The 10,150-nt window shown below is 37.4% G+C and overlaps 1 long non-coding RNA gene across 2 annotated transcripts; it reads right to left on the reverse strand.

The window, feature by feature from the left end:
• Nucleotides 1-3,723: 3,723 nt before the first annotated feature.
• Nucleotides 3,724-8,087, reverse strand: LOC135153489 (uncharacterized). 2 transcript variants are annotated; one of them, XR_010292863.1, is made up of 4 exons: nt 6,787-8,087; nt 4,815-4,916; nt 4,279-4,398; nt 3,724-3,841 (listed from the first exon to the last, which is right to left on the reverse strand). It is a non-coding gene; the product is annotated as an uncharacterized LOC135153489 (long non-coding RNA). The 2 variants fall into 2 exon arrangements; XR_010292864.1 differs by having other exon boundaries at nt 6,783-8,087.
• Between the last annotated feature and the right edge of the window lie 2,063 nt (nt 8,088-10,150).

A 10,150-nucleotide genomic window follows, 5' to 3' on the forward strand; every position in this document is an offset into this window, starting at 1 on the left:
ATTTGGTCCTTGGAAATCTTGGATTCTTGCTTTGCAATGGCTGTGCTGCTTGATTGGGCTTGAGCTGAGTGCACCTAAAATTTTTATTTAACTTCTGATTAAACATGTTTCTTTTTTTTTTTATTCCACCATGTCCATGTCCACACAGTCACAGTCAGTGACTGAGTGAGTCACACTTAGCCAGGCGGCTTCTAGAGAGTAAAAATCATTTACTAACGTAAGGTCACTCTCATACGAAGCCAGGCCTTCTATCCCATAGACCCACACAATGGAAGCCAAAACCTGAAACTTTCACCCCCGAGATTTCTACTTTCCTTCTAAAAAAAGATCTAGCTCTAAATCATGTAGGCCTAGGCCTAGCCTGGAGGCGTCTGGGGAGTGAAAGACTTATACTGTACGTATGGTCACTCCCCTAACGCCTGGCACTGTCCCCTATACTATCCTACACACCGAGGGAAAATGCAACTATAGAAATGCGCCAAACTGCTAGTTATGTTTAGATTCTAGCTTTAAAACTTATGTACATGGGTAAAAATATTGGTTGGCAACGTTTGGCAAAAAATAAGTGTTGATGGATTTGAAATGACGAATAAATTAATATGAATAAGAAAAGTAGAAGAGAGTTCACTTACACTTGTTGACATCGCCATCTTTGATCCTTTGTAATTGCAACCTAGTTACGTGACGCGTATAGAGGGCGGCAAAATCACGAGCGGTGCTAGATTAAAAAGTGCTAAAATGTCCCGCTTCAACCACTGAACTAGAAATACATAGAGAAAACATATTGCATTTTGCCTTCTACGGCGCGGCGCGTTCTCGAACAATTGACCTAGCAAAATGGCGGCGGTCATGTGACTTATCGAGTTCGCCAGCGATGTTTTGCTTGGGTGTACACGGCTTCCACGTATTTCTAGTTCAGTGGTTGAAGCGGGACATTTTAGCACTTTTTAATCTAGCACCGCTCGTGATTTTGCCGCCCTCTATACGCGTCACGTAACTAGGTTGCAATTACAAAGGATCAAAGATGGCGATGTCAACAAGTGTAAGTGAACTCTCTTCTACTTTTCTTATTCATATTAATTTATTCGTCATTTCAAATCCATCAACACTTATTTTTTGCCAAACGTTGCCAACCAATATTTTTACCCATGTACATAAGTTTTAAAGCTAGAATCTAAACATAACTAGCAGTTTGGCGCATTTCTATAGTTGCATTTTCCCTCGGTGTGTAGGATAGTATAGGGGACAGTGCCAGGCGTTAGGGGAGTGACCCAAGCCCCCGAAGCTACCGCCATTTTGTTTAATCCATTAGAAGCTAAAATAAGCCCTCATTAATATTAATTTCGTACGATGCTCCCTCGTCGACTGTGGTTTTGTACGTGTATTAGACAATACGCACATCAGCGCAATGACAAAGGTCAACTTGGCAAATTCATTAATGTATTCATTTTGTTACGCGCTCGTGACGCGAAGGATTCAGCGAATCAAGCAAGTGCAAATCTGAGACGATACATTGCGCTCAATAAAGTATCGATATCACAATCGATATCACTTAAAAACAAAGCATTGTTTGTATTGTGTCTTATAGGCCTATAAAGTCGTGATTAGTTAAAGAGGTCTCAAGTGCTTTTGCCATCCCCAAATTGTCACATGTTAAGATATACAGCATCTTAGTTTTTAACAAATGTAAAGAATCAATATTAATTAATCAATATTAGGGGGGCCTACATTATACAAGCTCTGCTTTTCAGTTGGCCCTCCCTCCCTCATTTGTATTTCGATTTGATAATTGTCTATTGTAATTTTATAATGTTGTCAATTTTTGTATGTACTTCAATTGTGATTATATGTTACTTTGTCAATTGTATCATAATTGTAAATATGAAATTGAAAGTGGAAAATAAAATAATTGAATTGAATCTAGACTCTAAATAGCCGGCAGAGGCCGCCGAACGGATCAAAGGGGGCTGTTGCACTGACCCAAAAGTCTTGTTTTCTTTTTTTTTTCTAGGGGGGGGGGGGGCGGGTGGGGGCAGAACATGGTTATTACAATTTGATGGTAATTTTCACTGGTTGAGTATGGTTACTGAAAAAAATAACCGTCACCACTAATAGAGTACATTTCTTGTTACAAATTTCGAGAAGCAAAAAAAAAATATTTTGTTCAAGGTATAATACGTAAGGGGCCGGCCCTCATGGATCCCCGTGCCTGTTTTCTTTATCTGGCGTCCGTTTCATAATGAATTACAGCTATTTAAACATCGCTGTTATTGTGATTACCGTGGTAACCTAGATTATGATTGGTTATAGCAGTTGCCATCGTAGTTAACTACGATGGTAACGGCTGTAACCAATCATAATTACCATACTTGTAACTCATGATGAAACGGGCCCCAGTTTATCATGTTTAATACGTTTCATGTCCCCTCTATTCTCCAGCATTTCTTGCTCTGTTTTTCCATTTAATAATTTATTTTCCCACTCACGTTATTTTGGTGCCGCCTTTCTCCTACATATATTTCCTTCTTCTTTTCCCACTTGTTATCTGTCTCCTGGTTTCCATAAATCTCGTCTTATTTCTCTTCCACCCCTTTGTTCCTACTTCCCACCATTCGTGCTCTCTTACCCCCCCCTCTAAATTATCTCTTCATATGTGCCCCTCCATTTCTTTCTCATCTCTTTTCAACCCCCTTCTCATCACTCTTTCTCTCTCTCGATCTCCATCTCATTTGAATTTTGCCAATTCCAAATCCCTTTCATTTTAGCTCTGTACAAATACTATATGAATACAAATGAAAGACATGAAGGCATTTTCTGGTTAGTTGTGAATTTTATTAATAGCCAGAAAAAATATCACATTATCAGAGGATTTAGCCTTACTTTTTTTCTTAAGCGTATGTTAATACTTTGAATCGAACAAAAATGTTTTTTGTATGCAGGGGCAGCGATCCTGGGGGGCACAGTTCCCCCTACTTTTTGAAGCACTGAAAAGTGCCTTTAATTTTATGTAAGAAAAATGCCCCCTCACGAACGTGTACTGTGTCCCTTTCACCTGACGAGAACCCGTTTTAGGTGTTACCAAGTGCTCTTCCTTGTATGCAAATTTTTACCAAAAAATGCCCCCCTGAACGTGTTCTGTGCCCTTTCATCTGGGGGCCCGTTTTAAGTGTTAAAAAGTGCCCCCTCGCCTTCTTGTAAGTGCCCTAGCTTTCTCGAATAACTGCCCCCTTTTACCCAAGAAAAGTGCTCCTAAAGAGTTTGTTCTGTGCCCCTTTCACCTGAGAAGGACCCGTTTTATGGTCACCATGACGAGTGCCCTTTGAAACAAGAACAATAAGGAAATCCTTTGTGCATTAAGTTTAATAATTCATGTGAGTGGGGAGATAAGCAGTTTCGTACACTACAGATGGAGGGGGGGGGGGGCTTGAAGGACTCTTGCCCCCCCCCCCCCAAACAAAAAGGTGAAATATATCATTCTGAATATTTTGTCGAAATCTATCACAAAATTGGATTTTCTTTTTAAAAATGTCAAAATTTTGCTCTCTCGCAACTTCTTTAAAATTTCACATAATACAGCATTTTCCCTGTGCCCCCCCCCCACTTTCAACTTCACTTCGCCGCTCCTATTTGTATGTTTATAGCTTTTCCTTTTGCAACCAGTTTTAATGAAAATCGACAGGAAATTTCATACTTCATGAATTTGGGGTTGTGATGATAATAAAAAATAAAAAAAATTGGACTTGAAAAAAAAAACCTTTTCCATCTTTATCAAGTGCTTCCTAAGCTAAGTCACTCTTCAATTTGTTGGATTTCTTGAATGAAAACATCTGTTACACCAGTCCTGCAGATTGAAAAAATAGAGAAAGAAAATCAATGAATTTAAATTAAAATTGTCATGATTTGTAAAACATAAATGTTTTAAGAAAAGTAAGACTATACATACCGGTATATAAATTTCTTCATCACATAACATAGGAAATCTTACTTCTACTAATTATAAACTTGTACTTCTACAAAGCATATCACTTAAACCTGTTCTATGCAGTTTGCATACCACTCTCCATTATAACTACATGTACTCTATAAAAAAAAATGTCAGAGATTTCCCATAAATATGAATATATGAATTAACATATATAAATTATATATAATAGTCAGAATTATCTATCTATAACCTAAAAACAGAATTGAAATGTTTTTTTCAAAGGCAGGTCTATTTGTTGCCTAAAAATATTGTGAAAACCCCCCATTATTAAAAATAATCACTTATTAACTCACTCATATAACTGCTGTAGGTTGTATTTCTCTTTGTGGTCCTATCACTGTTCTATTAGGCCTACTTCACCAATTGTTTATCATCATCAATCACCTCCATGGAAATTGTAGAGCTGCATCATCCTATTGGACAAAATGTAAAATAATAAGATTTAAAAAAAATTGTAAATCTACAAATATGAAATATGAATATCACACTAAAGAATGAATAAAATGAATTTTATAAAATATAAAACATGAAAAATAGATATTGCTTTGTTTATAAACAAATAGGAAATAAAAAGGCCATTTAAATAATAGTAGATCAAGGACATGACCTTATTTTATAAATTTGCCCAAGGTACATAACTTTTGGCATTGGTTCTATTTTAGACTCGAGAGAGTCGAGAGCCTGTATATATAAGAAGTGTATATTCAGTATAGATCCTACCTCTTAGCAGTGGCTCAGGTTATTTTTATTTAATGTAAACATGGTTAACATTCATTTCAATGCATGTAATGTATCTGTAATTTTTAATGGGTTAGTTTAACTTTTATACCTGGATGAGAATCTGCAAAATGATACATGCACTTATGATCATCATGTTTAACCATAGGTACCGGGTAGACCTCTACTGTTTTTCTTGTTCTTCAAACTCAACCTGTTTGTGAAAGAAAAGAGAGAACAATAAGTGTCAAGTGATCTCTTTCATGGCCGTATGTACACTGTTAAAAAAAAACAGATTTTACAGAAAAAAAACAAGATTTTGCAGAAAGCAATAACAGAATCATTCTGTAAATTCATAAAACAGGAAGTTTTCTACAGAACAGGTCTGTTTAAAAAGAGGAAAATGGTGTTTTATTTGAGGAAATTTGTAAGGTTCCATACACCAAATACCAATTTCCTGTAATTTTACATGATATACCGGTAATGTAAGATTATGCAATCTGGTAAAATTACAGGTGTTCTCGAGACTCTGCTGCAGGAAATTATTTTATTTTAAGAATAAATTTTCTAACAGTGTAGGGGGAGGGGTTTGGGTGGGAGCTGAAATGTGAAAACCTTCATAAAAAAAAAGAATTGCATGAAATCCTTCAATTTTACTTTAGAAAATGCAAAAAACAGCCCTAGGCAATATTGGTAGGTTCGGGCCCTCACTTTCTCAATTTCAGGTTTCTCTAATTTTTTTCACATGTCTGCCCCCCCCCCAAAAAAAAAAAAAAAAATCTGCATCTTTTTATTTCGAATCTTAGTTCATTTGATTTTAACAACATAATTTCATAATCTCATGCACTAGGTCTAGTTCTATTTGTAAGAAAGTATAGATCTAGTCCAACCAGAATCAGTGCTGCATGACAACATTCATGTATCTAAATAAGGTCTAGATCTAGACTATCGATAGACTCTCGATCTATCTAGACCTAGAATGTAAAGCTAACCCTTCGGTGACTTTACCTAGATGTATATCGATTTAGAAATTTTTGATGTCTGACTTTTATTCCTGGCTAAACCTTCATTGCCATTATTGACCGAGAGTAGATCTATCATCTAGATCTAGTCCTTGGTCCACCGACAGTCTAACCCAGGGAGCTCCCGCTGCGCGGGCGGGAGCTCCCTGGGTTACCGACAGTCATACTCGTACATGTAAATGTAGTCGTTTAGGCCCAGACCTACATCTAGGCCTAAAATTATAGACCTAGATCCTAAGCCCTGGGGGAACGTGTCGAGGGTTGGGAAAGTATAAGTTAGATGACTAGATTTGAATTAGGTAGGCCCAGATCTACGTACTACAAGCATCGATGGATAAAAGTAACTAAAGTAACAATACATAAACTGATAAAGTAAAATTAAGAAGAAAGACTAGCCACTAGGCTCTGTTAACCAGAAATTAGATCGTGATCTATTCGGATAATAAGAGTGAGACAAACATGCAGAGCAGCATGTTATTTCTAATACCGAGTCTAACTATATAAATAACAATAAGAATTAAAATGGGTGGGGGCTAAATGCAGAAGAAGCCTGAAGTTATGCAAAATAAATTTGATATCTGAAACTGACGAGAATCTAGTGAGGATTGACACAATGATGACAGGCATATCTTCTTCCACACTCCGCTTCACAGTATTCCTGACTGAGTCTCGATCTACTGAAGATAGATGCAGATCTCCCTCTAGATCTAACGTTATAAAGTGTACAAAAAGAAGCTTCAGTCTTCTTGTTTTAATCAATCGTGGGCTCCCGGCCCGATTTTCTCTCGATGCCCAGCCGACTAGGAGCCCGTACAAAATACATGTGGTTGACACAGCGGCATAACCACTGAAAAGCAACATACCGGTACATGCTGCACTGGGCCGGGCGACGATGACAATCTAACTTCAATTTCAAAGACCAAATTCTGCTTTTCTTTAACAGAAGAATGATAGCAAACTCTCTAATTAGTTAAACAAATAACCTAAGATCACAAAATACAGTGTGAAATGTGTAAATAGTCCACAGAATTAATGTGGTTATATCAATTTATGTGTACTCACCGGAGTGTTCGTAGGTCCATTTTTGTGTGGAAAGAAAAGTTTCATAATGAATAAATTAGATGACGTAATGAGGTCAAATGAATAATTAATTCTGTAACACGATACCACTAGTATCGATGACAAAGAATCGGGGAAATCGCGTATTAATGACGCTCTTAGCCAATGAAAAGGCCGGATTATGAATATCTTCATGCTCATGAATGTCAATGAGGGCTTATTTTTGTCTTCAAATGATCGCGGTAGGCGGAGCCTAATCTCATTTGTTTTGTGCTGAACGCGCACGCAGCTTTCGGTCTAGTAATATATTATAAGGTCTTTGGAGTGACCATACGTACAGTATAAGTCTTTCACTCCCCAGACGCCTCCAGGCTATGTAGGCCTACATGATTAGACAGGAATAACCGTCGTTTCTGGGGATTTATTCAACAATTTCTGACATTTTACTGTAATCCCCATTTACCGACGGTAGGGTGTACGTGTGGGCTCGCATGTGTTCTCATTCCCTCCCTTTTGTCAATTCACAGTCCAAAGTTTGATGTAATTTTACACATCGAATTTACAATCTAAGGATGTATAAACAACAAACTTTTAAAACTTTATATTTTAATGTTTAAATACTTTAAACGATATAGATAAAAAAGGCATGAAAAATATACTTTACCGATGTTTAATTGGGTTGAACACGATAAAAATGGTCAAAATGGCAGCCAAACTATAAAATATTTACAAACGAATGTCAACAATCACGAATGTGATATCGATATTGCTTTCGATATTATACGATCTGCTCCATATGCGAACGAAACCGAAGATAAACGATACTAGTTATACTAGTACTAGTTCTAGTTATAATCGCGATATATCGATTCGAGAAATTAAGTTAATAACGATAATGACGTCATTCAAGATGGCAACTTGCAAGAAAAACCGTCAGGTCAGGTGAAAATGTCTTAGATGACAGATTTCTCAATCATCCAGAGGATTTTTTTCAATAACTCCGGCCCAAGGTATGCAATTACTTAAGTTATTTATATTTCCCTGATAATGGAAACCATGAAACTTTCAATTTTGCTTAAAAAACAGTTTTAAATCGCGATCTATAAAACGCTAGTTCACTATACGTTGGCTGTAGGTACGGGGCCCCATCCCCTTCAGTCTATGTATGGTGAGTGGAGCCAACGTAGTTCAGCGGAACAACCAAAATACAGAGACTGAAGCTTTTGGTCTAGTACATGATGTACATGGGATAAAACTTCATTTCCGACATTTCTACGCTCTCGTTGTTATTTTAAAAAAAAGAATTCATCAAAAAAATAAAAAAATATTGTGAAAAGACGGAAGAGACTTGCCCGATGTTTACGCCGCCATCTTGTTTCTTATTGTACTTCCCCAACGTTACGGATGCGATTCCACTATGCGTCGATTATCGATCTCTGCGTGGAATGCTGGAGTCGAGTTGTGCAGTTAGTGGTGCTTCCCCTTGACTCGAGTCTGACCAGGCCAATCTCCCAGGAAGTTTTGGGGCGGTGATGGGTCTGTTACGGCTAGTACTAGTACTACTAGTAGTAGTAGTAGTACCACTACTTGTAGCATTTTGCTGGTTATATCCCCTGTAGTGTCCCGCAATTAAATGAATCCCCTGCAGAATAGTCCCTGAGAATGGTGAATTGTGGAGGCAGTGTAGCTCAGTGGAGGCAGTGTAGCTCAGTGTGGAGGCAGTGTAGCTCAGTCGGTTAGAGCGCCTGTTCCGGATAAGATCGTAGATCTCAACGTGCGTGGGTTCGAGTCCCGCAGCATGCCGGAAGACGTCTAACAAAAAAACTGATGCTAGCGTTGTGTGTTAACGTGCCTCACCGCTGTGTTCAGTGCGGGTGTGAATGCAGTTGGAAAACACTCCGTCCATCGGAAAGGACGCAAATGTTGGTCCCGTGTATAGGAGAGTCACAACCTATGCGCGTTAAAACCAATACACTATTCGTCAAAGAGTAGGGTGTTCACCCGGTGTATTGCACCTGCCGGTCCCCGGTACTACAATACTGCAAGAATCTTCAGGATTGAAGGAGGCAGTGTAGCTTGAAGAAGAAGAAGACTACTAGTATTCCGAACCCCGGACGAAACAGCTTTGACATTTCATTGTACTAGGTGACCGGTAATATTCATGACTCATGTATATTCATTAGGAAGACGTTCCTCATGAATATATAATTCAGCTCAGATGTCAAGAAGCCCTGGCTCGCTGCGCTCGCCAGGCCTAATTCGCTTCGCGAATAAGAAAATCCCTCGCTTTGCCTGGGAAGCAGCCGCCAGGGCTTCGTCAAGAGGCTAATGATAGCACCACATATGCATTTGTGTGTGTGTTGATACACTTGGTTTCTTTCGTAGCTTTATTTTAATTGAGCCAAAAAGAAACTGATGATTTATTTATGATGATAGTTTTAGCTTTCTTCCTCTGTTTTCTTTCCTTCTTTCTTTTCAATCTTTCTTTGTTTCTTCCCTCGCTTTCATTTTTTTGTTACTGTCTTTCTTTGTTAATTTTCCTTTTTTTCTTTGTCTTTCGTTCTTTGTTCTGTCCTTTAAAAAATATTTTTCTCTATTTCTTTTTCTCTTTCTTTCTTTCTTTCTTTTTTTTTTTCTTTTTCTTTCTTTCTTTCTTTCTTTCTTTAATTCTTGAGTCCATCCATCCTATATTTATCTCTTTCATTCTTTTTACCCTTTCTTTCCTTCATTCTTTGTTTCTTTCTTCCTTCCATCCATCCTTTCTTTACCCTTGTTTTTATTTCTTCCTTTCAGCCTTTTCTCTCTTTCTTTCATTCATTCATTCCTTCCTTTCTTCTTTCTGTCTTTTGTTCTTTCTTTCCTCTTTTCCCTTTGTTCCATCTATCCTTTTACCTTTCTTTCTTTTTTTCATTTTTCTTTCTTTCTTTCTTTCTTTCTTTCTTTCTTTCTTTCTTTCTTTCTTTCTTTCTTTCTTTCTTTCTTTCTTTCTTTCTTTCTTTCTTTCTTTCTTTCTTTCTTTCTTTCTTTCTTTCTTTCTTTCTTTCTTTCTATCCCTCCCTCCCTCTTTCTTTCCTTCCTTATTCATTCATTCCTTCATTCCTTCGTTTCTTTATCTTTTGGTCTTTCTTTCCTTCCTTATTCATTCATTCCTTCGTTTCTTTGTCTTTCGGTCTTTCTTTTTTTTTCTTCCTTACATCTATTCTTTTACCTTTTCTTTCTTTTTTATATCGCTTGCTTGCTTGCTTCCTTCATTCTTTTTTCCTTAAGGGAGCAGCAGATAATCACAGGTTGAGGTTTCACTGCTAAGCTTATAAAGACAGTTATTTGGAATAATGCACTTAAAAATTTGGATTTTTTTTCAAGGTCA

This window comes from Lytechinus pictus, chromosome 3 (assembly GCF_037042905.1).
Source record: "Lytechinus pictus isolate F3 Inbred chromosome 3, Lp3.0, whole genome shotgun sequence".
NCBI lineage: Eukaryota > Metazoa > Echinodermata > Echinoidea > Temnopleuroida > Toxopneustidae > Lytechinus > Lytechinus pictus.